A 26,995-nucleotide genomic window follows, 5' to 3' on the forward strand; every position below is an offset into this window, starting at 1 on the left:
ATTTTATTCAAAGAACATCATTAACATTTCTACTTCTAACTACACACTATCACTATGTAAGAACATTATTACTATCTAACTATTTAAGGCAACATTATCACTTTTAGGCGAAGTGCAACAACTAACATTCCCTTTAAGAGGAAACCAAGTCTCTTCTGAGGTAGTGCAACAATCAGTTTGCAAGTCAGTTTAGAGCAAGAACTTTCACGCTGTAGTCAGGAACAGTCTCTTCAAAAAGCTCTTCTTTGTAAAACCAGTAGAAAGCACCCTTAAGAAGGTGCAAACTATGTTCAAATGTTCCTTTAGAAGAAAACAGTGATGAACCGATGCAAAAACTAGAAACAATAGGGATCCCGGGTAAACGAAGGGATCCCTTTAAGAATTAACCCTAGACGGGTTTAAATCAGCACAACAGGAAAACAAACAGTTAACTATTTACAGTTTTCGGTTCTCTGAGGTTTATTCTCATAGTAAGTTGCAAGGCATCAGTCGGTAATGAACACTTCCTGACCGGGAAAGCTTTGGCCCCGTGTTTTCGGCTAATGGGGTGTCCATGTCATTGGTTCATCTCTCAGGTGCGGTCAAGTCACTAGGAGTCTGGATTCGAATGTCAGTTTTGGTAGCCAGTTCAGTAGCGGCAATAATGCACACTGTGGTGGTAGTGTTAGGATTTGTCAGTTCAGAGTTAGTCGCAGTCAGAATGGCAGGTGGCGATACAGTAGGTTCACATCGCTTAACGTTCCGTGCGTACCAACCTTGTGCACCCCGATGGCGAGTGTAGGTCACCTGGTCCCCTCGGCGTAAGATGCGGTTCCGATAACCATTGCGGAATTGAACTTCTACATCATAGCTGGCAACAAAGACCTCAGACGGTAGTCCCGGCTCCTGTATTAAGCCCCAACCCCTTTTTGGGTGAAAGGCTAGTACGGTTCCTTGTTTCACCGGGTTCTTATTACCACATTCGGTCTTTGGCTTTTGTACTCTTGGTGGGTCATTTTGTTCTGTCTCTTTTCTGTTTTTCCAGTGCGAAATTAGGCACTGTTTATACTGCTCCCAGGTGAGCGCAGCAATATAGGTACCTTCTTGTTTGGACCTGTCTGGTCTAGTCTTTGGAGCGTCCCATCTGAAGATCACCCCCTCGGAGCTCACGTCTAGTGGTTCTCCCATAGTTGTCGGTAACGGAGGCACTATCTTCTCCATGGTGTCAGGGGCTACCACAACAAGCTCAGCGGCAGTGGGTCAGTTAAAGTCGGGACGGGGAGTGGTCACGGGAGCAGGATCGGTCGGTAGAGCAGGGGCGCTTTCCATACCTGCGTCTGATGTGGTTCCACCGATGTCGATCTGTTCCATTGATGAGGACACTGGAATCGGCTGCGGCTCTGACCGCAGTTCTTCCACTGCGATCTTCCTGCACAACTCCGACTCCCATCTCTTGCTAGGCCTCTGTCAGGATCCCACCCCTGACAGGACCTCTCTGGGTCAAACCCAGGCTGCTTCTCCCTCGATGTTATCTGGTCGAAGCCCAGTCTGCTTCTCTCTCTGACTTCCTATCCAACCCACCAGTTTTACCCGTGTGTGAGGAGTGCCCTAGTAGATAGAAGCTTTGCTCCCCCTGGTGGACTGGAGTGTGAAGTGTAGTGTGTGACTGTGATACCTGGCAAAGTGAACTCCTTTAGTACCATCAGACGTAACATCACTCCCCCTGGTGGAAGAGCGACATTACTGCAATGACCAGGACTCTGGGGCGCTGCAGATGTTATTCCCTCCAATCTCCACAAGATCCTATGCCATCCATCGTCTCCCTCTAAAACCCACCAAGATCCCCTGCCACCAACTGACTCCTTGTAATCCCCACCAAAAGCCCTATATGTATAATAATAATAATAATAATTACCATGGCGCTCTTAGTGTGCTGCAGTATGTGTCCCTCTTTCTGATCCTTCAAAGTTGGTAGGTATGCAAAAGCCAGGTCAGTGACCTGATATCACCACTGGAAGAAATTATTGCCTCAGTCCTGAGCTCTTACCACTCAGAGCAGTAGCTCAGCAGCCTTGCATTTGTAGCACAAGGGCAGGCTACAGGGCCTTTTCTAATCAACACTCTTGGAACCACCTTTCTCCGCTGCAGCTCTGGTGGTTCTCTCAGTGCCGATGCTCTGGTGGTCCTCTCAGTGCCGATGCTCTGTGGTCCTCTCAGTGCCAATGCTCTGTTGCTCCTCTCAGTGCCATTGCTCTGGAGCTCCTCTCAGTGCCGATGCTCTGGTGGTCCTCTCAGTGCCGATGCTCTGGTGGTCCTCTCAGTGCCGTTACTCTGGTGCTCCTCTCAATGCCGATGCTCTGGTGGTCCTCTCAGTGCCGATGCTCTGGTGGTCCTCTCAGTGCCGCTACTCTGGTGCTCTACTCAGTGCCGATGCTCAGGTGGTCCTCTCAGTGCCGTTACTCTGGTGCTCCTCTCAGTGCCGTTACTCTGGTGCTCCTCTCAGTGCTGATGCTCTGGTGGTCCTCTCAGTGCCGTTACTCTGGTGCTCATCTCAGTGCCGATGCTCTGGTGCTCCTCTCAGTGCCGATGCTCTGGTGCTCCTCTCAGTGCCGATGCTCTGGTGCTCCTCTCAGTGCCGATGCTCTGGTGCTCCTCTCAGTGTCGTTGCTCTGGTGCTCCTCTCAATGCCGATGCTCTGGTGGTCCTCTCAGTGCCGATGCTCTGGTGGTCCTCTCAATGCCGATGCTCTGGTGGTCCTCTCAGTGTCGATGCTCTGGTGCTCCTCTCAGTGCCGATGCTTTGGTGCTCCTCTCAGTGCCGATGCTCTGGTGGTCTTCTCAATGCCGTTACTCTGGTGCTCCTCTCAGTGCCGATGCTCCGGTGCTCCTCTCAGTGCTGATGCTCTGGTGCTCCTCTCAGTGCCGATGCTCTGGTGCCCCTTTCAGTGCCGATGCTCTGGTGCTCCTCTCAGTGCCGATGCTCTGGTGCTCCTCTCAGTGCCATTGCTCTGGTGCTCCTCTCAGTGCTGATGCTCTGGTGGTCCTCTCAGTGCCGATGCTCTGGTGGTCCTCTCAATGCTGATGCTCTGGTGGTCCTCTCAGTGTCGATGCTCTGGTGCTCCTCTCAGTGCCGATGCTTTGGTGCTCCTCTCAGTGCCGATGCTCTGGTGGTCTTCTCAATGCCGTTACTCTGGTGCTCCTCTCAGTGCCGATGCTCTGGTGCTCCTCTCAGTGCCGATGCTCTGGTGCTCCTCTCAGTGCCGATGCTCTGGTGCCCCTTTCAGTGCCGATGCTCTGGTGCTCCTCTCAGTGCCGATGCTCTGGTGCTCCTCTCAGTGCCATTTCTCTGGTGCTCCTCTCAATGCCGATGCTCTGGTGGTCCTCTCAGTGCCGATGCTCTGGTGCTCCTCTCAGTGCCGATGCTCTGGTGGTCCTCTCAATGCCGATGCTCTCGTGGTCCTCTCAGTGCCGATGCTCTGGTGGTCCTCTCAGTGCCGATGCTCTCGTGGTCCTCTCAATGCCGATGCTCTGGTGGTCCTCTCAGTGCCGATGCTCTGGTGGTCCTCTCAGTGCCGATGCTCTGGTGCTCCTCACATCTCCGCTGCCTTTTACCACTTGCCACCACCACTGCACAGAACTCCCATCACCTTTCAACGCAGAATACTGTGTTAGGGGAGATGGAGAAATTGTCACATGGCTCCTGTCACAGATGGGATCTGGGTAGCACAGGGGGCATGTTCAATTCACAGCTAAGGCAGCCACAGTATGAATCTGGGACTGCGGTAATTACAATGTGTAAGTGTCGTGCTCAGACACTTACACACCAGCAAATAAAAATGGCATACCCAGTGGCTACAGAGAAAAATAATAAAAAAAATAAAGTTAAGACAGTACATTTATTTTATTTAAACAATACATTCTTATATTAATAATAAAATAAAAATCCTGACATTCCCTTTAAGGAGCATATCATATTGTGCTATTGGCATGAGAAATTAATTATGCTATATGTCACTATGTCATTAAACAATGTGCGTACATCATTATACCTATATTCATCTTATCAAATTCTTCTTTATTCCCCTCGATTAGTCTTACTTTAAAAGGGTTGTCCACATTTAAGAAGACATGTATCTGTGTCTACAAATTATTTTTCCAATTAGGTTTTGTTACAATTATATTGCACTGTTTGCCTTCTATTTCTACAGCCTTTGTATTTCACTATATTACTGGTTGTAGAATGAGTTAACTGAGAATCTGTCAGTGAGTTTGGTCTGAGGGGCGAGTTTTCTGAGCTTTTCTCAGTTAATTTGAGACCACAACTCACATCAAAGTTGAATATGCATGGAAAAAACATATATGGTTCCAAATTTTTAATGAAACCAAAATGCAAAAATTATTATTAAACCTTAAAAAAATAAATAAATAGATAAATAAATAAGGATGTCGTCCGCCTTTTGGGACCATTCTTATTTAATGTTTGAAGGCAGGATTTCTTTGATTCTCCTGACTTCTATAGTATAGTATGTATGTTAGATGCATGTTATTCACATTGTATCTAACTCTGACCCCTTTTTATTTTACTCTCTAATTTACATGCTTTCCCCCCAAAAAAAAATCGCTGTTTTTCTTTTTTTTTTTTTAAATACTACCAATAAAGTTAATTGAAAAAAGGGAGGATAGAAAAAAAAAGATCAGTAGACAGGCGTGACAAAAGCATCCAAAAAAAAAAAAAAAAAAAGCGAGAATCCAGCAGCTGCTGTCTGTATGGGAAGCACACGGCCACTGCCTGCTAACATCATCACATAATCAGCCAGTCCGGGAAGCTTATTAACCTCCTCGGTGCTGGAGTCGCGGCGCCATCAGGCTAACGATTCCTTCATTAGAAGACACGTGAAGGTAAGCTGTGATAACGGGGGCTGCTCAGATTTGCACTTGCGTCGCCCCTTAATTCTGGCTGGGATCTCTTATAGGATCAGACGTACGTCTGAATGTGCGGAAGGAGAATTTTGCACTCGAGCTGCTCGTCTTCTGCACAAAGCAGTCCGTCCATTATTTCATATATTATGCAATCACTGGCCATCCTCTACTTTACAGGAACACTAGACCCATCCCGTCTCCCCCCACACGTCTCTATGGGGCGCACGCTGTGTCTGCTAGGGTCGCGTGTCCTACAAGCCTCCGCTTACATCCCGGTGATTAATTGCTGCAAACAGTAAGGGGTCCTCTGCTTTAGTGTCCTTAGAAATCGTAAAAACCTCCTGGTAGGTCATTAATTATTGAAATCATACAATGGCCTCCTTTTGTAGCATGTGAACTGGAGGAAAGAAAAAAAAAATCCCGCTAGCCATTGGTTTATAGGATGGGTACCAAGTAGGCCATGTAATGTTGCCAAGCAACAGCATCTGCCTGCTCTTCAATTACCGATGCCGCACAATGAACAGGCACCAAGCAATACCAATAAATGAAAGGGTGGTTTTTTAGGATGGAAGAAAATAAAAGATAGAAAGATTTTAAAAATTGCTCCTTTGATAATTTTAGTGATTTAAAGGCTTGACGCAAATCATACGGCCTAATCTTCTCACTCCAATCACAGATGTCGGGAAATGTATTTGGCAGCCCGAGAGCATATGTTTTGTCAGATTATAGAAATGTCAGGGACAGCTAAGGAGACGGAAAGCACTACAATACCCATAGAAGATATTTATTTTACGCACTTATACAGTGTCATTAATTAAACAGCTCTTTACAGACATTATCATCACTGTCTCCATTGGGGCTCACAATCTAGATTCCCTATCAGTATGTCTTTGGAGTGTGGGAGGAAACCGGAGAACCCTGAGGAAACCCATACAAACATGGGGAGAACATACAGACTTCTTGCAGATGTTGTCCCTGGTGGGATTTGAATCCAGGACCCAAGCACTGAAAGGCTGCAGTGCTAACCATTGAGCCACCGTACAGTGCTAACCACTGAGCCACTGATGGATGGATGACATTCCTGTGCCACATCTGTGTGACACGTACCGGCGCCTGGGAAAAAGCTGTACAGTTTGTGCTGTTGTCACTCGCTGGGAGCTGAAGGCAGCTCGGATCATTGTCACGTGCTTTCCCTGAGATCAGCATGACCAGGCGAAAATCGTGAGTTTTATTGCAAAATAATTTTTAAAAAAATGGTGTGGGCTCCTGCGTAATTTTAGTAACCAGAAGACGGAGAGACCATGACTGGGGGTTGATGTTATTAATCTGGGAAAGGGGACAATATCCCAAAAGGTTCCCAGTGTATTAATAACAGCTCACAGCTGTTTGCTTAGCCTTTACTGGTTAGTAGTTTCCAAGGGACCCTAGAAAAAAAATTAGGTAAGATCCCCCTATAAATTCTAACCAGCAAAGGCTAAACAGACAGCTGTGGGCTGATATTAATAGCCTGGGAAAGGGTCATGGATATTCGCCCTCCTCCTAGGCTACCAACATCAGCTGACCCAGGGTCGTGTTGACCTTAGGTAGACCTGGCGACAATGATCAGACAAGTCTTTAACACCCAGCTCTTGGGAACAGCACAAACTGCTCTGCTTTTTCCTAGGCGCCGGTATATATCACACAGATGCAGCAAACGGACGGCACATGGATGCCACACATATGTAACACACGAACATGGATAGCTCCGGTACTCATTTTTCCAGTCCTGGAAATATCAGGACGTGTGAAGGAGCCCTTATAGATGTTTTGCTTGAGGATATTCCCAAGTTCTCAATAAGATTGAGATCAGGGGAGGATGGTGGCCACGCCATGAGTTTCTCTCCATTTATGCCCATAGCAGCCAATGACTCAGACATATTCTTTGCAGCATAATTTGGTGAATTGTCGTATATGTACATGATTTTGCTAAGAATGGCACATATCTTCTTTTTGTACCATGGAATAGTGATCTGTCGGAAACTCCATATAACTGAATATAACTCGGTTGAGGTCATTTTCATACCTTCAAGGATTCTAAAAGGGTTTACCCACTCTCACCTCATGATTCTGACCCAAAACATGACTTGGCCACCTCCTTGCTGACGTTGCAGCCTTGTTGGTTCATGCTGGCCTTCCACCACTTCATCCACCTGGAAAATCCAGGGTTGCACAGAACTCACCAGTATACAAAACTGTTTTAAAATTAGTCTTCATGTTTATCAGGGCCTACCGCAACTATTTTTGCTTGTGACCATTGTTTAGGCATGGCCGAATTGTAGGTTTATGCACCATTGCAAGCCTTTGGAGGATCTGTGGGACTCTAGAGGCACCAGCAGCTTAAAGGGAACCTGTCACCCCCAAAATCGAAGGTGATCTAAGCCCACCAGCATCAGGGGCTTATCTACAGCATTCTGGAATGCTGTAGATAAGCCCCCAATGTATCCTAAAAGATGAGAAAAAGAGGTTAGATTATACTCACCAGGGGCGGTCCCGGTCCGGTCCGATGGGCGTCGCGGTCCGGTCCGGCGCCTCCTTCATCAGATGACGTCCTCTTTTTGTTTTCACGCTGCGGCTCTGGCGAAGGCGTACTTTTTCTGCCCTGTTGAGGGCAGAGCAAAGTACTGCAGTGCGCAGGCGCCGGGCCTCTCTGACCTTTGCACACTGCAGTACTTTACTCTGCCCTTAACAGGGCAGACAAAATACGCCTGCGCCAGAGCCGCAGCGTGAAGACAAGAAGAGAACATCATCGTAAGAAGATGGGAGGCCCCGGACCGGACCGTGACGCCCATCGGACCGGATCACCCGCCCAGGTGAGTATAATCTAACCTCTTTTTCTCATCTTTTAGGATACATTGGGGGCTTATCTACAGCATTCCATAATGCTGTAGATAAGCCCCTGATGCTGGTGGGCTTAGCTCACCTTCGATTTTGGGGGTGACAGGTTCCCTTTAAAATGTGTGCGAAGAGGTATCTGTCACACAGATAGCTCCGCCCACTGGACCAAAAATCCCCAAAAGAACAGAGGTTTTAATGATTAAAACACAGGTTATACTGCATCTTTTTTTCTCAAAACTATATATTTATCTGCTCAGCTCTTCCTGCTCTATAACATGATGCCTGCAGATTGGATGGCATTTTCAAGGTAAGAGGTTCCCTTTAAACAATAAGTCATTTTCGGGTGATATATATTTCATTTACGATACCAAAAGGAATTGATACAGAAAGCAAATTGGAAAATTTGTATAACTTCATTTTACAAAGAAAATACTTTCTTTACAAAAACTGCAATACCCATTACATGGTATTTCTCTCTATATTTGTGGGTACGTTTCTTTGTCATGGGCTATGTCACCTACACAGTCATGTCTCATAGTCTAGGAAGTATACAATATGTAATATACACTCACCGGCCACTTTATTAGGTACACCATGCTAGTAACGGGTTGGACCCCCTTTTGCCTTCAGAACTGCCTCAATTCTTCGTGGCATAGATTCAACAAGGTGCTGGAAGCATTCCTCAGAGATTTTGGTCCATATTGACATGATGGCATCACACAGTTGCCGCAGATTTGTCGGCTGCACATCCCAAAGATGCTCCATACAAGGCAGGATGGATCTGCAGCACCCCAGAGTCCTGGTTGTTGCAGTACTGTGACTCCGCCACTATGGGGAGCTATGGTACGTCTGATTGCACTAAGGAGTTTCTCTGATCAGGTACACTCACACCACACTTCACACTCCGGCCACCAGGGGGGGTGGTCCTATCTAGTAGGCCACTCCTCACAACTCTGGTAAAACTGGGGGTTGGACAGGAAGACAGTGAGAAGTAGCTGGGAAGAGCTAGTGAGAGGACCTGTCAGGGATGGGATCCTGGCAGACTCCTCAGAGCAGAACTAACCAGTAACCAACGGGAATACAGAAAAGGAGGAATACCAGAAGGGGTCTTGCTGTTAGACCGAGGCAACATCCTTCTGAGGCGCAAACAGTCGGTGGCCGGAACGCCGAGCAAGTAAGAGACTTTAAGTACATTGCAAACCACGGCAGGACAGCTAATTACAGGTTGGCTGTCTCACTTAACACCTAAGCAGACAACGGAGGCAGCTGTGGGAGAGGGGCGACTCTAGGGTCCCGGAAGAACTCCAGGCCTACCCCGTCATATGGGTGCGTCCTACCATATCACCTGGAGGACGGAGAAAGAACAGTAGAGACAGAAAGAAACAGTTGTGAGGACTATCCCGAGAGCTCAGCAGGGAAGAACTACAACACACAGCGCTAGAAGGAAGGCACTGATTCCCACCTGTAAAGAGAACTCCTGATGTGCCTTTGGACCGGCCGGTCTCTGACAACCCAGTTAACAGCGCTCTGGACTGAGGTCTCCAACATCTTCAGTAAAGAGGTAAAGAGACTGCAACCCGGTGTCTTCATTATTTACCGCGACCTGCACCGATACAACATCACTTATTGCACCGGACGTCCCCCACTGACGGACAGGGCCACGGACCGGGTCTAGCCACCGTGACAACCCCGAGACTGAGAACTAGAGGCCCGGCTCCGGGTATCCCCTCGGCCCTGCGGCGGTGTGGGGGCGCTCCAACTTGGCGTCACGAACAGGATTTACTTAAGCCTGAAAAATCAGGTCATGTGTGCCTTGGAACTGTGATTTATTGTGCTTGGACTGTACTTTATTGAAAAGACTGTGCTGTGCCATTTGCCGCCAAAATTCGCCATTGCCGCGCGCGGAGGGAGGAGCCTTAGCTACGTGGGCGGGATCGGCCAAAAGAAGCGCGGAACGGAAAGCGCGGTGAGGCGCCCATCCCGGAAGAGGAACTCCGACCTCCAGCAGGTTAGTGGGAGGAAGGGACGGCCATGTCCGAGTCGGGAGGAGAGGAGGTGGCGGTCGCAGCCGCGGACGCAGGGGCAGCTCCGGTCCCCGCAGCGGGCGAAGCCGCGGCCCTAATACCACCACCGGCTGCCGCAGAACCCGCTGCCCCCATCAGCCAGTCGGACACTGCCGCTAATGCAAAAGCCATAATGCCCTTCTCCATGCCCTACCTGCCCGGAGCGGCCTGGCTCCCACGATACTCTGGGGAGGCGCATACGTTCACTGACTTTAAAGAAGGACTCTGCAGCCTGCTCGAGTTCTATCCCCTAACCGAGCCCCAGAAGGTCCATATGATAACCGGCCAACTCTTTGGGGCGGCTCTGAGAGAATTGAAATCCTGGCCCGCTGAGGATAAAGGAACTGCACAACAGATTTTTGCCAAGCTTAAAGCCACCTTTGATACTCGCACTGCTACAGAAATTAAACTGACTTTTTATGGATGCAAACAAAGGTCACAGGAGAGCTTGCGGGACTATGCTCTTAATCTCCAGGAGGCGATGCGGGCCATTAAGCAGAGTGACCCCGGCAGCATGCAGGATGAAGATAAAATCCTGAAGGAGCGGTTCATTGAGGGGCTCCTGTGCAGTCACCAGCGGGGCCAATTGCACTTCCTGGCCATGCAAAATCCAGACTTGACTTTTGCGCAGTTTAAAGATAAAGCTATCCAGGCATTGCAGGAGCGACAGCCCAGCCGCGCAGTACCACCCAGGCGCCCCGCTCTCACATACCACCAGGAGGTGGCATCGGATACCCCAGTTGCCGCGGAGGCCGACGCCCAGAGCTTCGAGGACGACTCCCCTGCAGGGCTTCGTCTCCAGATGCAAGAGCTAACCAAGAGCGTTGCTGCCCTGGCCCGGACGGTGCAGTCCCTACAGGAGGCCCCCAAAGAGAAGATCCAGTTGGCTTCCAGCCCGGAGGATGTCCCTTGGATGCGACAGAGGAGGACTCCGCCGACCAGGAGCCGGCCCGACGATCGCTTCCACCAGGATGGACGACCCATCTGCCGCCGCTGTCACCAGGTGGGCCATCTTGCAAGGTACTGTCCTTTAAACGAGCAACCCCTGGGGCAAAGGGCCAACCCCCAGGAGTAGGACGGTCAGGCCCGCAGCATTGGAGAACCAAGTATATTGGAGGACGACCAGTTCTCCCTGTAGTGATTGATGGAATCCCCTTGAATGCTTTGCTGGACACCGGTTCTCAGGTGACGACTATACCTTACGTGCTCTACAAACGGTATTGGGAGGACGCTGATATTACTCGTGGCCCTGACGATGATTTCACCATAATCGCCAGTAATGGTCAGCCGTTGCCACAAGTGGGGTATAAGGAGGTCACCATCAAAGTGGGGCGGGTGGAATTGAAAGCCCAAGGGATTGTGATTGTAGATATTGATCGTCGAGAATGTAATCCCATGATGACTCTTGGTACTAATGTTATAGAAAATTGTCTTGCAGAAGTGATTGTTTTGTTGCAACAGGTGGCAGAAAACGCTGGCCACAGCGAGCAACGTGCCCTGCAGAAGGAAATCAGAGCTCTGATGCAGAGACAGCAGGTAGAGCTGACTGGTGGTGAGATTGGTCGTGTCACTGTGAGTGATTCAAACCCCATCGCGATACCCCCCAAAAGTGAAATGTTAATATGGTGTCGAGCAGCCATAGGCCTCAGGGGTAAGGACTACCAGGCCTTGGTAGAACCTGTATATTCAGACAATAGGCCTACTGTTCTGACAGCCCGGGGGGTGGTCGACGTCCGACAGGGGAGAGTGCCCGTACGTGTCCTCAATTGTGGGGAGGAAGAGGTCCACCTAACCAAGTATACCACGCTCGCCAAACTGTTCACTGTCAATAATAGTGTAATACAGACACCTGAACCCTTGGTCCCGTCAAACGTGGCAGAGAACAAAGGTTCTGCAGAGCACTCGAAGGACTGGTGTCGGGAATTGCATGTGGGCACTGACTCTACCCCATCTCATCAAATACAGGGGACGTACAGGGTGGTACACGAGTACGAGCAGGTATTCAGCAAACACCCCTCAGATTTTGGGCAGGTGAAAGGGATCCAACACCACATCCCCACGGGAGATCATCGACCCATAAAAGAGAGATATCGCCCTGTACCCCCAGCTCATTACCAGTGTGCCAAGGACATGTTGCGAGAAATGAAGGAGGCCGGGGTGGTGAGAGACAGCTGTAGCCCCTGGGCGGCTCCGTTAGTCCTTGTTAAAAAGAAAGATGGTACAATGAGGATGTGTGTTGATTACAGACAGTTGAATCGCATTACACATAAGGACGCATACCCACTGCCCAGGATAGAGGAGTCTCTGGCTGCTTTAAAATCTGCTAACTATTTCTCTACCTTAGATCTCACCAGTGGGTACTGGCAGGTTCCTGTGGCGGAGGCGGACAGAGAGAAGACGGCCTTCACGACGCCAATGGGCCTCTGCGAGTTCAACTACATGCCCTTCGGATTGTGCAATGCTCCCGGAACGTTCCAGAGGATGATGGAGAGCTGCCTGGGACACCTGAACTTTGAAACCGTGCTGTTATATCTGGATGACGTCATAGTCTTCTCTAAAACCTACGAAGACCATCTAAAGCACCTGGCTGAGGTGTTTGAAGCCTTGTCCAAATTCGGCCTAAAAGTGAAACCGTCCAAGTGTCATCTGCTGAAACCTAAAGTGCAGTACCTGGGCCATGTGGTGAGCGCTGAAGGAGTGGCCCCAGACCCCGACAAGGTCACAGTGATCAAGGACTGGCCAAAGCCTAGTGACCTCCACGAAGTCCGGCAGTTCCTCGGGTTGGTAGGTTACTATCGGAGATTCATTAAGGATTTCACCAAGAAGGCCGCACCCTTGCAAAATCTGCTGGTGGGCCAACCAAAGAAGACCAAGGGGAGGAAAACCCCCTTTGATTGGAACGAAGAGCTGGAGGAATCCTTCACCTGTTTGAAGTCGGCACTGACGGGAGAAGAGATACTGGCTTACCCCGAATACGATCAACCGTTTGTGCTGTACACAGATGCCAGTAATGTGGGATTAGGAGCCGTGCTGTCCCAGGTTCAGAACGGCAAAGAAAGGGTGATCGCTTACGCCAGCAGGAAACTCCGTCCCACGGAAAGGAACCCTGACAACTATAGTTCCTTTAAGCTGGAATTCCTGGCCCTCGTCTGGGCAGTGACGGAGAGGTTTAAGCACTACCTGGCCTCCGCGAAATTCACCGTCTTCACGGACAACAATCCGCTAACGCATCTGGATACTGCCAAACTCGGGGCTTTGGAACAGCGGTGGATGGCCCGGCTGTCCAACTATGATTTCACCATCAAATATCGGGCAGGGCACCAGAATGCCAATGCCGATGCTCTGTCCCGAATGCCCAATTTACCAGAAGTGGGAGAGGACCCGGAGGCACTTGAAGAGGTGGAGCTGCCTGCCTTCGATCGTCCCAAAGCCACTCAAAACTCTCACCATGTGAAGAACAGGCACAAGAGCCAACCGGATGCCACGCTGAATCCCCTGCCCCACCACGGATGGGCAGAAACCCAGGATAGTGACCCCGCGGTCCGTCAGGTGAAGGAACTCTTGACGCAGGCTGGGTTGCACGCTGGCCCAGATGATCCACAAGAAACCCAACAGCTGTGGAGGGGGAGAAGCAAGCTGTTTATCCATGATGGCAAGCTGTGCAGGAGGAGCATCGACCCACGTACTCATGAATTGGTGTGGCAGATAGTGGTGCCAAGGCGAGATGCGCCCATGGTTCTGGGAGCCTACCATGATGGAGCCGGACACTTCGGATGGAAGAAGCTGGAGAAGCTACTCCGAGGGAGGTTCTATTGGATTGGCATGAAGAGAACCATTGAGAAGTGGTGTCGGGAGTGTGGTCCATGTAGGCTACGCAGAAAGGACTGTGACAGTCAACGGGCTCCCCTGCGGCCTATCATCACCAAACGGCCGCTTGAGCTGGTCGCGCTGGATCATGTGAAGCTGACACCTAGCCGGTCGGGCTATATCTACGCCCTTACCATCGTGGACCACTACTCCAGGTTTTTGGTGGTTGTGCCTGTCAAGGATCTGACAGCTAGGACTGCCGCCAGGGCCTTCCAGCAGCACTTTTGTAGACCCCATGGCTACCCAGAGAAAGTACTGACCGATCAGGGGCCTGCATTCGAAGCGGAAGTGTTCCAAGAATTCTGCCAGTTGTACGGGTGTAAGAAGATCAGAACTACACCGTACCACCCCCAAACCAACGGGATGTGCGAGAAGATGAACCAGGTAGTAATCGATTTATTGAAGACCTTGCCTGTGGAGGAACGGAACCTGTGGCCGACAAAGTTGCCTGACTTGGTGGATATGTACAACCACATCCCAGTAAGTTCCACCAACTGTACTCCAGCGTACCTGATGCGAGGAAGATCTAGTCGGTTACCCGTTGATCTGGACATGGGGGTCCTAGTACCCGAAGATACCTCGCCGGAGGCAGATTGGGATACAGAAAGGCAGCGAAGATACCGCGAAGTACAGGAGTGTGTAGAGAGAAGTCTCGCCCAGGCTAGGCAGAAACAAGAAAAGGACTACAATCAACACGCTCCTGCGATTCCCCTGTCACCTGGTGAGCAAGTGCTTAAACGAAAGAGGAGGTTACACAAGCTTGATGACCAATGGGAAGCGGAACCGTATACCATCTTGCCATCCGACTTCGACAACACTAAGGTCTGTCTCATCAGCAAGGACAGAGGGGAGACCTCGACAGCGGTATCCAGGGATCACCTTAAGGTCTGCCCCGACAAGTTGAAAGAGAGGGGCACGGCCCCAGAAATCTCCCCGCCGGTGGAAAAGGAGAAAATGTTCCATACTGTCCTTGGCGACTTTCCCCAGTCCTGGACTCAGATAAACCAAGCCGTTGTGGTACCTGTTGTGATGTTTGAACAGCCGGACCCGCCGGAAACCATGGTGGTACCAGATCATCTGGCTCCACTACCTCAACAAGCCTTACCTGATGAAGCCCTGCCAATCGTTGAACCGGCAAGTCCGCCCTCTGCTATCAGTGAATCTGCTGTACCCACTGTTGACAGCAGCAGCTCTGAGAGCCCCAACCTGCCAGTGCTACCCAGACTCACTAGAAGTGTAGCTAGAAGACAGTGCACTACACCAGCGGTAGCAAGCATAGCGGGCCCTGTTAGGCCAATAGCAACCCCTGCGCTGCGAAGGTCCACACGCAGCACTCAAAATCAAACTCCTCTCCGCTTCAAACCTTGGAGGTATTGATAAGGGCTGCTATGTAATTGAAAATGTTTGTATGCATATCTTTTTGTTACAGGTTTTTTTAAATGGACACTAGAGTAATGGACGGTGAATTGCTCAAAAACTTCCACAGGGGGACCCCTTTGTTTACCCGGGGTCCCCGCTGTTTCAACCACTGAACTGAGAGTCATAAACTGTGCATGACCTAATTTTCGCAACGTTCAAGAATCCTCACCTCCCGTAAAGGGAAGCATTGTTTTGTTCAATTGTTATGTTATTTCAAAAATTTGTGTGTTTCCTGTTTAACATGTATTATTGTTCTTGTTTTCCCAGTCCCGGAGTACTGGATTTAACCGGGGGGGAGTGCAGCACCCCAGAGTCCTGGTTGTTGCAGTACTGTGACTCCGCCACTATGGGGAGCTATGGTACGTCTGATTGCACTAAGGAGTTTCTCTGATCAGGTACACTCACACCACACTTCACACTCCGGCCACCAGGGGGGGTGGTCCTATCTAGTAGGCCACTCCTCACAACTCTGGTAAAACTGGGGGTTGGACAGGAAGACAGTGAGAAGTAGCTGGGAAGAGCTAGTGAGAGGACCTGTCAGGGATGGGATCCTGGCAGACTCCTCAGAGCAGAACTAACCAGTAACCAACGGGAATACAGAAAAGGAGGAATACCAGAAGGGGTCTTGCTGTTAGACCGAGGCAACATCCTTCTGAGGCGCAAACAGTCGGTGGCCGGAACGCCGAGCAAGTAAGAGACTTTAAGTACATTGCAAACCACGGCAGGACAGCTAATTACAGGTTGGCTGTCTCACTTAACACCTAAGCAGACAACGGAGGCAGCTGTGGGAGAGGGGCGACTCTAGGGTCCCGGAAGAACTCCAGGCCTACCCCGTCATACGGGTGCGTCCTACCATATCACCTGGAGGACGGAGAAAGAACAGTAGAGACAGAAAGAAACAGTTGTGAGGACTATCCCGAGAGCTCAGCAGGGAAGAACTACAACACACAGCGCTAGAAGGAAGGCACTGATTCCCACCTGTAAAGAGAACTCCTGATGTGCCTTTGGACCGGCCGGTCTCTGACAACCCAGTTAACAGCGCTCTGGACTGAGGTCTCCAACATCTTCAGTAAAGAGGTAAAGAGACTGCAACCTGGTGTCTTCATTATTTACCGCGACCTGCACCGATACAACATCACTTATTGCACCGGACGTCCCCCACTGACGGACAGGGCCACGGACCGGGTCTAGCCACCGTGACAACCCCGAGACTGAGAACTAGAGGCCCGGCTCCGGGTATCCCCTCGGCCCTGCGGCGGTGTGGGGGCGCTCCAGATCCATGCTTTCATGTTGTTTACGCCAAATTCTGACCCTACCATCCGAATGTCGCAGCAGAAATCGAGACTCATCAGACCAAGCAACATTTTTCCAATCTTCTACTGTCCAATTTCGATGAGCTTGTACAAATTGTAGCCTCAGTTTCCTGTTCTTAGCTGAAAGGAGTGGTACCCGGTGTGGTCTTCTGCTGCTGTAGCCCATCTGCCTCAAAGTTCGACGCACTGTGCGTTCAGAGATGCTCTTAGGCCTACCTTGGTTGTAACGGGTGGCGATTTGAGTCACTGTTGCCTTTCTATCAGCTCGAACCAGTCTGCCCATTCTCCTCTGACCTCTGGCATCAACAAGGCATTTCCGCCCACAGAACTGCCGCTCACTGGATTTTTTTTCTTTTTCGGACCATTCTCTGTAAACCCTAGAGATGGTTGTGCGTGAAAATCCCAGTAGATCAGCAGTTTCTGAAATACTCAGACCAGCCCTTCTGGCACCAACAACCATGCCACGTTCAAAGGCACTCAAATCACCTTTCTTCCCCATACTGATGCTCGGTTTGAACTGCAGGAGATTGTCTTGACCATGTCTACATGCCTAAATGCACTGAGTTGCCGCCATGTGATTGGCTGATTAGAAATTAAGTGTTAACAAGAAGTTGGACAGGTGTACCTAATAAAGTGGCCGGTGAGTGTATATATATATATATATGTACTCAATAATATGGAAAATTAAACTTGTTCTGATACAATGTATAGGAGGTAGTTGTGTAGGCAAGGTCAATGGATGCTGATGCACCATTAAAGGGAGATGTTAGAACTTATGTCCCTATGTGCTGTAGAAGACAACATTTTGAGTTGGGGGAGAACAAACATTTCTCAGAAATTCTGAGAGGTTGACAGCTCTGAGCTCAGTATACATTGCTTGATCCTTACATCATGCTCTTAATCATTCTTATTTGAGAGATCTGGTTCATTGTGATTAGAGACAGAGTACAGATCTTGAGATTGTGTTTGACTATAGTGCTGAGCTGTTTAGATGAATCTATTCTCGATTTCTTAAGTGTCCCTGCTTCTTACATTCTTACATTCCTGCTCAGTCGCAGCCCTGCAATATAAAATTGAAATGAAGTAGTGTTATGGAACCAAAAACACAACAGCTTCAGAAGGTACTGGCCATAATAACCATCATGACAGTGTAGTCAACCTCACGGCACCATCAGGAATGTAGACATCTGGCTAGTTCTGCTCTGTGCTCATGTGCTCCCTCCACCATCACTACAATTGTAGCAATGAATGCATTTTACATCTGGGCCTTAAACTCTGGACGTATAAAAACACAGAAAGTTTATAAATTGCAAGTGGTAACTGGGTGTCCTGTTACTGATTTTGCTATGGAGACCATGAGATTAAAGCCAAGCTTACACGTTGAATATTTGGTCAGTACTTGTCACGGATGTGTCAGATGCTACAGACAGTCACTCTGCATGTGGCCGCAGAAGGTCTCTGCATTTGGCATTGCAGACGCCTTCTTAATCCTTCTGATTTTTGGGCCCAATGGCAACCTCCCTCCAGCTCTAATTGACAGACCTGGAACTGGGTGAATATATACTCTCAGTCTGCTTCAGGGACTCGCTGGTGATATTCACATTTTTTTCATTCTAAAGGCTTGGTGCTATAGCAGTCGGCTTACTTCCTTTCTGTTGCTGTTGGAGGACATTTGGTGTTACCGCTCTGAGTCTGCTCAAGCTAAGTTGCTTCCCCCTTGTTTGTCTCCCTTCTTCTCTTTAGTGTACTGTACAATGGGGACTAACCAGTACTCATCCCCCCTTCCCTATTCAGGGCCTAGCTCTAGGGATGTACAACAGGGCTTAGGTTCCTACTCGATGATTGGTGTGGAACTAATATAGGGATGGTATGGGGGGCAAGGTCCTATTAAATCTGCCTAGGGGTCTCCACTCTCCCTTTCCCTAGCGTTTTGGCTTCCTTCCCCTCTTCCCCTCATGTTGCACTTAGTCTTCCCATACTGTGCGTGACAGTACTTTACCTCAGTATTTGTAAGCCAAAATCATTAGGGGAACAATCAGAGGAAAAGTATAATAGAAACACGTCACCACTTCTGCATTTTTCACCAACTCCTGGTTTTGGCTTACAAATACTGAGGTAAAATTGTTGTGAACTCTATTTCTGGGCTCCCTCTTGTGGTCACAAGTGGTACTGTGTGAGTGCTGTCTTTCTGCAGGTTTGTGACTGGCATCAGCTGTCTCGTTATCTGTGGGCTGGTTTTCTATTTAAGCTCACTTGGAATCTCAGTCTATGCCTGCTGTCGTTGTGTTCAGTGCTATTCTGTTTGCTCCTGTATACATCCGTTACCAGTCTCTTCAAGAGAAGCTAAGTTCTGTTTGCTTATTCTTGCTCATCTGTGTTCAATATGTTCCTAGAATATTATGAGTTTTGTCCAGCTTGCTAATATGTGATTTCTCTGCTTGCTGGTAGCTCTGGGGTGCTGAGTTGCTCCCCCCACATCGTTAGTTGGTGTGGGGGTTCTCGCATTCTCTGCGTGGATATTTTTGTATAGGGTTTTTTACTGACCGCACAGATCCCTTGCTATTTTCTGCTATCTAGTGTTAGCGGGCCTCATTTGCTTAACCTGTTTCATCTCTGCGTTTGTCTTTTCCTCTTAACTCACCGTTATTATTTGTGGGGGGCTGTTCTATTTCTTTGGGGTTATTTCTCTGAGGCAAGTGAGGTCTTACTTTATCTCTAGGGGTAGTCAGTTTCTCAGGCCGTGAAGAGACGTCTAGGATTTCAGGAAACGTTCCACGGCTACCTTTAGTGTGTTTGGTTAGGATCAGCTTTGCGGTCAGTCCAGTTACCACATCCCCAGAGCTCGTCCTATTGTCTCTGACTTAGCTGGTTAGATTTGTGATCCTAAGCCACTGGGATCATAACAGTACAGCAGGCCTAAAAAGTGTTTAATGCATCGCAGAAGTGGGATAAGAGAAGTCCTGAGTACAATTTTTTTTTTTTTTCCTCTCCCTTTGCTGCAGTCTGTCCAGCTTCTCTCATCCCCTTAATCTCTGGGTGGCTTTGAGTTCAGCTGCAGACACGGATATTCAGAGTCTGACTTCTAGTGTGGATCATCTTGCTGCAAGGGTGCAAAGCATTCAGGATTTTGTTGTTCACAGTCCTATGTCTGAGCCAAAAGTACCTATTCCTGAGTTGTTTTCTGGAGATAGATCTGGGTTTCTGAATTTTAAGAATAATTGTAAATTATTTCTTTCTTTGAGACCTCGTTCCTCTGGTGATTCCGCTCAGCAAGTTAATATTGTTATCTCCTTGTTACGCGGTGACCCTCAAGATTGGGCTTTCTCCCTGGCGCCAGAAGATCCTGCATTGCTGAATGTGGATGCGTTTTTTCTGGCGCTTGGACTGCTTTATGAGGAACCTAATCTTGAGAACCAGGCAGAAAAGGCCTTGCTGGCTCTCTCTCAGGGCCAGGATGAAGCTGAGGTGTATTGTCAAAAATTTCGGAAATGGTCGGTGCTTACTCAATGGAATGAGTGTGCCCTGGCTGCAAATTTCAGAGAAGGTCTTTCTGAAGCCATTAAGAATGTTATGGTGGGGTTCCCTACGCCTGCAAGTTTGAATGACTCAATGGCTTTGGCCATTCAGATTGATCGGCATTTGCGGGAGCGCAAATCTACGCACCATCTGGCGGTGTTTTCTCAACAGAGACCTGAGTCTGTGCAATGTGATCGAATTCTGACCAGAATTGAGCGGCAAAATCATAGACGTCAAAATGGGTTGTGCTTTTACTGTGGTGATTCAACTCATGTTATCTCAGCATGCTCTAAGCGCGTAAAAAAAATCGCTAAATCTGTCACCGTTGGTACTATACAGCCTAAATTCATTTTGTCTGTTACTTTAATTTGTTCTTTGTCATCCTACTCGGTTATGGCTTTTGTGGATTCGGGTGCTGCCCTGAACCTGATGGATGTGTCGTTTGCCAGGCGCTGTGGTTTTGTCCTGGAGCCTTTGGAATTCCCTATTCCACTGAGGGGTATTGATGCTACACCATTGGCTGAGAATAAGCCTCAGTATTGGACTCAAGTGACCATGTGCATGACTCCTGTACATCAGGAGGTGATTCGCTTTCTTGTGCTGCATAATCTGCATGATGTTGTCGTTTTGGGTCTGCCATGGCTGCAGGCCCATAATCCAGTTCTGGATTGGAAAGCTATGTCTGTTTCAAGTTGGGGTTGCCAGGGGATTCATGGCGATGCTCCTGTGGTGTCAATTGCTTCTTCCACTCCTTCTGAGGTCCCTGAGTTTTTGTCGGACTACCAGGATGTATTTGATGAGCCCAGATCCGATGCCCTGCCTCCTCACAGGGATTGTGATTGTGCTATAAATTTGATTCCTGGTAGTAAGTTCCCCAAGGGACGACTTTTTAATTTGTACCAGAACATGCCGCAATGCGGAGTTATATAAAGGAGTCTTTAGAGAAGGGACATATTCGCCCGTCCTCCTCCCCTCTTGGTGCTGGATTCTTTTTTGTGGCCAAGAAGGATGGTTCTCTGAGACCTTGTATAGATTATCGTCTTCTAAATAAAATCACGGTCAAATTTCAGTATCCTTTGCCATTATTATCTGATCTGTTTGCTCGGATTAAGGGGTCCAGTTGGTTCACCAAGATAGATCTTCGTGGTGCGTATAACCTTGTGCGTATTAAGCAGGGGGATGAATGGAAAACAGCATTTAATACGACCGAGGGCCATTTTGAGTACTTGGTGATGCCTTTTGGACTCTCTAATGCTCCTTCTGTGTTCCAGTCCTTCATGCATGACATCTTCCGAGAATATCTGGATAAATTTATGATTGTGTATCTGGATGACATTTTGGTCTTTTCTGAGGACTGGGAGTTCCATGTGAAGCAGGTCAGGATGGTATTTCAGGTCCTGCGTGCTAATGCCTTATTTGTGAAGGGCTCAAAATGTCTCTTCGGAGTACAGAAGGTTTCCTTTTTGGGTTTTATTTTTTCTCCTTCTACTATTGAGATGGACCCAGTCAAGGTCCAGGCTATTCATGACTGGACTCAGCCTACATCTGTTAAGAGTCTTCAGAAGTTCTTGGGTTTTGCTAATTTTTACCGTCGCTTCATTGCTAATTTTTCTGGCGTGGTTAAACCCTTGACGGATTTGACCAAGAAGGGTTCTGATGTGACTAATTGGTCTCCTGCGGCCGTGGAAGCCTTTCGGGAGCTGAAGCGCCGGTTTTCTTCGGCTCCAGTTTTGTGTCAGCCTGATGTCTCTCTTCCTTTTCAGGTCGAGGTTGATGCTTCTGAGATTGGAGCAGGGGCTGTTTTGTCGCAGAGAAGCTCTGATGGCTCTGTGATGAAGCCTTGTGCTTTCTTTTCAAGAAAGTTTTCGCCTGCCGAGCGGAATTATGATGTTGGTAATCGGGAGTTGTTGGCTATGAAGTGGGCATTTGAGGAGTGACGACATTGGCTCGAGGGAGCTAAGCATCGTGTGGTGGTCTTGACTGATCACAAAAATCTGATTTATCTCGAGTCTGCCAAGCGGCTGAATCCTAGACAGGCTCGTTGGTCGTTGTTTTTCTCCCGTTTCGATTTTGTGGTCTCGTACCTGCCTGGTTCGAAGAACGTGAAGGCTGATGCTCTTTCTAGGAGTTTTGTGCCTGACTCTCCGGGAGTTTCAGAGCCGGCTGGTATCCTCAGAGAGGGAGTGATTTTGTCTGCCATTTCCCCAGATTTGCAACGAGTGCTGCAGAAATTTCAGGCGGATAAATCTGACCGTTGCCCACCAGAGAGACTGTTTGTCCCAGATAGATGGACCAGAAGAGTTATTTCCGAGGTTCATTCTTCGGTGTTGGCAGGCCATCCTGGGATTTTTGGTACCAGGGATTTGGTGGCTAGGTTCTTCTGGTGGCCTTCCTTGTCGCGGGATGTGCATTCCTTTGTGCAGTCCTGTGGGATTTGTGCTCGGGCTAAGCCTTGCTATTCTCGTGCCAGCGGTTTGCTTTTGCCTTTGCCTGTCCCGAAGAGGCCTTGGACGCACATTTCCATGGATTTTATTTCGTATCTTCCAGTCTCTCAGAGAATGTCTGTCATCTGGGTGGTGTGTGATCGTTTTTCTAAAATGGTCCATTTGGTGCCCTTGCCTAAGTTGCCTTCCTCCTCCGATTTGGTTCCTCTATTTTTTCAGAATGTGGTTCGCTTGCACGGCATCCCTGAGAATATTGTGTCTGACAGAGGATCCCAGTTTGTGTCCAGATTTTGGCGGATCTTTTGTGCTAAGATGGGCATTGATTTGTCTTTTTCGTCGGCCTTCCATCCTCAGACGAATGGCCAAACCGAGCGAACTAATCAGACCTTGGAAACTTATTTAAGATGTTTTGTTTCTGCTGATCAGGATGATTGGGTGACTTTTTTGCCATTGGCCGAGTTTGCCCTTAATAATCGGGCTAGTTCTGCTACTTTGGTTTCGCCTTTTTTCTGCAATTCTGGTTTTCATCCTCGTTTTTCCTCGGGTCAGGTTGAACCTTCTGACTGTCCTGGGGTGGATTCTGTGGTGGATAGGTTGCAGCGCATTTGGAACCATGTGGTGGACAATTTGAAGTTGTCACAGGAGAAGGCTCAGCGCTTTGCCAACCGCCGTTGCGGTGTGGGTCCCCGACTTCGTGTTGGGGATTTGGTATGGCTGTCTTCTCGGTATGTTCCTATGAAGGTTTCCTCTCCAAAATTCAAGCCTCGCTTCATCGGTCCTTATAAGATTTTGGAAATCCTTAACCCGGTGTCATTTCGTTTGGACCTCCCAGCGTCGTTTTCCATTCATAACGTGTTCCATAGGTCTTTGTTGCGGAGGTATGTGGTGCCTGTGGTTCCTTCTGTTGAGCCCCCTGCCCTGGTGCTGGTGGAGGGCGAATTGGAGTACGTGGTGGAGAAGATCTTGGATTCTCGTATTTCTAGACGGAGGCTTCAGTTTTTGGTTAAGTGGAAGGGCTATGGTCAGGAGGATAATTCCTGGGTTGTCGCCTCTGATGTTCATGCGGCCGATTTGGTTTGTGCCTTCCATGTGGCTCGTCCTGATCACCCTGGGGGTTTTGATGAGGGTTCGGTGACCCCTCCTCAAGGGGGGGGTACTGTTGTGAATTCTATTTCTGGGCTCCCTCTTGTGGTCACAAGTGGTACTGTGTGAGTGCTGTCTTTCTGCAGGTTTGTGACTGGCATCAGCTGTCTCGTTATCTGTGGGCTGGTTTTCTATTTAAGCTCACTTGGAATCTCAGTCTATGCCTGCTGTCGTTGTATTCAGTGCTATTCTGTTTGCTCCTGTATACATCCGTTACCAGTCTCTTCAAGAGAAGCTAAGTTCTGTTTGCTTATTCTTGCTCATCTGTGTTCAATATGTTCCTAGAATATTATGAGTTTTGTCCAGCTTGCTAATATGTGATTTCTCTGCTTGCTGGTAGCTCTGGGGTGCTGAGTTGCTCCCCCCACATCGTAATGGTGGTGTGGGGGTACTCGCATTCTCTGCGTGGATATTTTTGTATAGGGTTTTTTACTGACCGCACAGATCCCTTGCTATTTTCTGCTATCTAGTGTTAGCGGGCCTCATTTGCTTAACCTGTTTCATCTCTGCGTTTGTCTTTTCCTCTTAACTCACTGTTATTATTTGTGGGGGGCTGTTCTATTTCTTTGGGGTTATTTCTCTGAGGCAAGTGAGGTCATACTTTATCTCTAGGGGTAGTCAGTTTCTCAGGCCGTGAAGAGACGTCTAGGATTTCAGGAAACGTTCCACGGCTACCTTTAGTGTGTTTGGTTAGGATCAGCTTTGCGGTCAGTCCAGTTACCACATCCCCAGAGCTCGTCCTATTGTCTCTGACTTAGCTGGTTAGATTTGTGATCCTAAGCCACTGGGATCATAACATAAAATACTGACCAAATACTAAATATGTGACCATGGCCTCAGGTTACATCTCTTACTTTGGCTCATAGCTTATACAGACCATAATCACAAATACTATTACCCTTCTGCCCATTTTAAAATTGTCATCAAACCTACTGGCATCACCACTGCGCCTGCGTTTGCCCCATTACTGTACCTAAAATACTGTGCCTCAATTACTATAATCATCAAGCTAATATTGTACAAGAACACATATACAGATGACAGCGGAGGCAAACTAATTTTTAACTTTTAGAAAATGCAGAATAGGGTAGAGAAGGTAGATAAGGACCCAAATTTAAATCAAATCCAAAACAATACCCCCAAAATAATTAACATCCAATATCAGTCCCCCAGAATTGGTGTCACCACCCTGTGCACCCTGGCAAGAGCTTGGGCCCTGATCAAACAAGAGGACCACTCGCCGTTGGTAGTGGAGTAACTACGGGGGTCGCAGCTCTGACAGCCCGGGCCCGGCAGGAGAGGGGCCCGCTGATGTTAGCTAATGCTTCAGCTGAATGTGTGTCCTTAGATCCATGTGCTGCAATATATGCTGCTGGCCAATGAGACTCCAGCAGCTGATGTAGGTGTGCACGTGATAGGGGCACATGGCAGTGACGTCATGGGGGAGCTGGTGGGAGGTTAGTATTTTTTTATCAGTGAATACACGGTGGTTATGCTATTACATGGCTGATTGTGGACTGTGCATTATACCGTATAGATGACTATGTGGGTGCATTATAATACATGGATGACTATGGGATGTGCATTATACTGTATGGCTGACTATTGGCTGTGCATTATGCTGTATGGATGACTATGGGATGTACATTATACTATATGGATGATTATGGGCTGTGCATTATACTACATGGATGACTATGGGCTGTGCATTATACTGTTTGGATGACTAAGGGCTGAACATTATACTACATGTATGACTATGGGCTGTACATTATGCTATGTGGATGATTATGGGCTGTGAATTATACTACATAGATAACTATGAGCTGTGCATTATACTATGTATATGACTATGAGCTGTGCATTATACTACATGGATGACTATGGGCTGTGCATTATACTGTACTGATGACTATGGGCTGTGCATTACACTGTTTGAATGACAAAGGGCTGTACACTATACTGTATGGATGACTCTGGGCTGTGCATTATACTACATGGATGACTGTGGGCTGTGCATTATACTGTTTGGATGACTAAGGGCTGAGCATTATACTACATGTATGACTATGGGCTGTACATTATACTATGTGGATGATTATGGGCTGTGAGTTATACTACATAGATAACTATGAGCTGTGCATTATACTATGTATATGACTATGAGCTGTGCATTATACTACATGGATGACTATGGGCTGTGCATTATACTGTACTACTGTACTGATGATTATGGGCTGTGCATTACACTGTTTGAATGATGAAGGGCTGTACATTATACTGTATGGATGACTCTGGGCTGTGCATTATACTACATGGATGACTGTGGGTTGTGCATTATACTACATAGATAACTATGAGCTGTGCATTATACTGTACTGATGGGTATGGGCTGTGCATTATTTATGGAGGTGTATAATTTTATATGAAGGACTATGAGCCACAAAACTTGAATGGTTTCCTAGTCCCAGCAAATTGAATTAGATTCATGAAGGTTCATGCACACATTGCTTATTTTTTACTTGCAGATTTGCAGCAGATTTAGATCTGTAAAATATCAATTCTTTCAGCAATTTTGCTGCAGATTTCACCCATACTAATGAGTGGAGAAAATTTTACAATAAAAACGCATGTAAAAGAACAAAACAAAAAAGCTTAAAAAACGGATGTATTTTTACTTTCAGAAATGATGCATACATTTCTGCAGCACATACATAACATGTGCACATACCCTAAAGTCTTATGAAAAGTCAAGCCATTATATAGGTGAATTTTAGATGGAAATTAGAGATGAGTGAAGGATCCTGGTCCTGCAGTCATGTCTATATTCCATGGCCGCTGGACAGGAGCGCTACAAACTGCCTCCTGATACAGTTCGCGGCTCCTCTTTTGAGTATCTTGCTCAGCTCGGTGATGAGTGTGTGTTACGCCGCTAGAATGACATCACGACAGAAGCCATTTGGTTGGAGATAGTTTGCAGGGCTCCTATCCAGCGGCCATGGGATACTGACATTCCCGCTGATCCAGGGCCTAGCAAATCAATTTGTTCATTTCTAGTGGAAATGTATTAAACAGTATACAAATAACATTGCAGTTACTTACTGTGAGGCTAGTTTATTTTAGTGTACTGATATGAATAAACACATATCCATTAAATGTACAAAAGTAAACAATTTTACCTTCAGCCCCTTATTCTCCGGTCCAACATTATAATTTGTCAGGAAGCATTGCAGCTTCCCTATCCAACAGATAAGGCTCTGTATACACAGCTGTATAATGGATCTCTGTACATCTGTAATGTGGGGCCTAAGGTGCTACCTTCCACAGGTGAGGATGGGCACAATGTAAGAAACAGTAATCACTGCAGTTTTACACTGCTTAAAGGGGTGGTCCAATACTTGTATCGATTTTTATCCTAAATGTATCGCTACTTATTTTAATAATGTAATAGTTTTTCT

The 26,995-nt window shown here is 47.9% G+C and overlaps 1 protein-coding gene across 2 annotated transcripts in view; it reads left to right on the top strand.

The window, feature by feature from the left end:
* The first annotated feature begins 4,535 nt into the window (after positions 1-4,535).
* PKIA (cAMP-dependent protein kinase inhibitor alpha) overlaps positions 4,536-26,995 on the top strand; it is an 86,206-nt gene continuing 63,746 nt past the window's right edge. The window contains exon 1 of one of the 2 annotated variants that reach the window (XM_077270696.1): positions 4,536-4,877. The gene's annotated coding sequence lies outside the window, so the exon portion shown is untranslated. The remainder of the gene's footprint in view (positions 4,878-26,995) is intronic. The other variant, XM_077270694.1, reaches the window with a different exon arrangement.

The sequence above is a fragment of the Ranitomeya variabilis genome, chromosome 6, assembly GCF_051348905.1.
Source record: "Ranitomeya variabilis isolate aRanVar5 chromosome 6, aRanVar5.hap1, whole genome shotgun sequence".
NCBI classification, from domain to species: Eukaryota; Metazoa; Chordata; class Amphibia; order Anura; family Dendrobatidae; genus Ranitomeya; species Ranitomeya variabilis.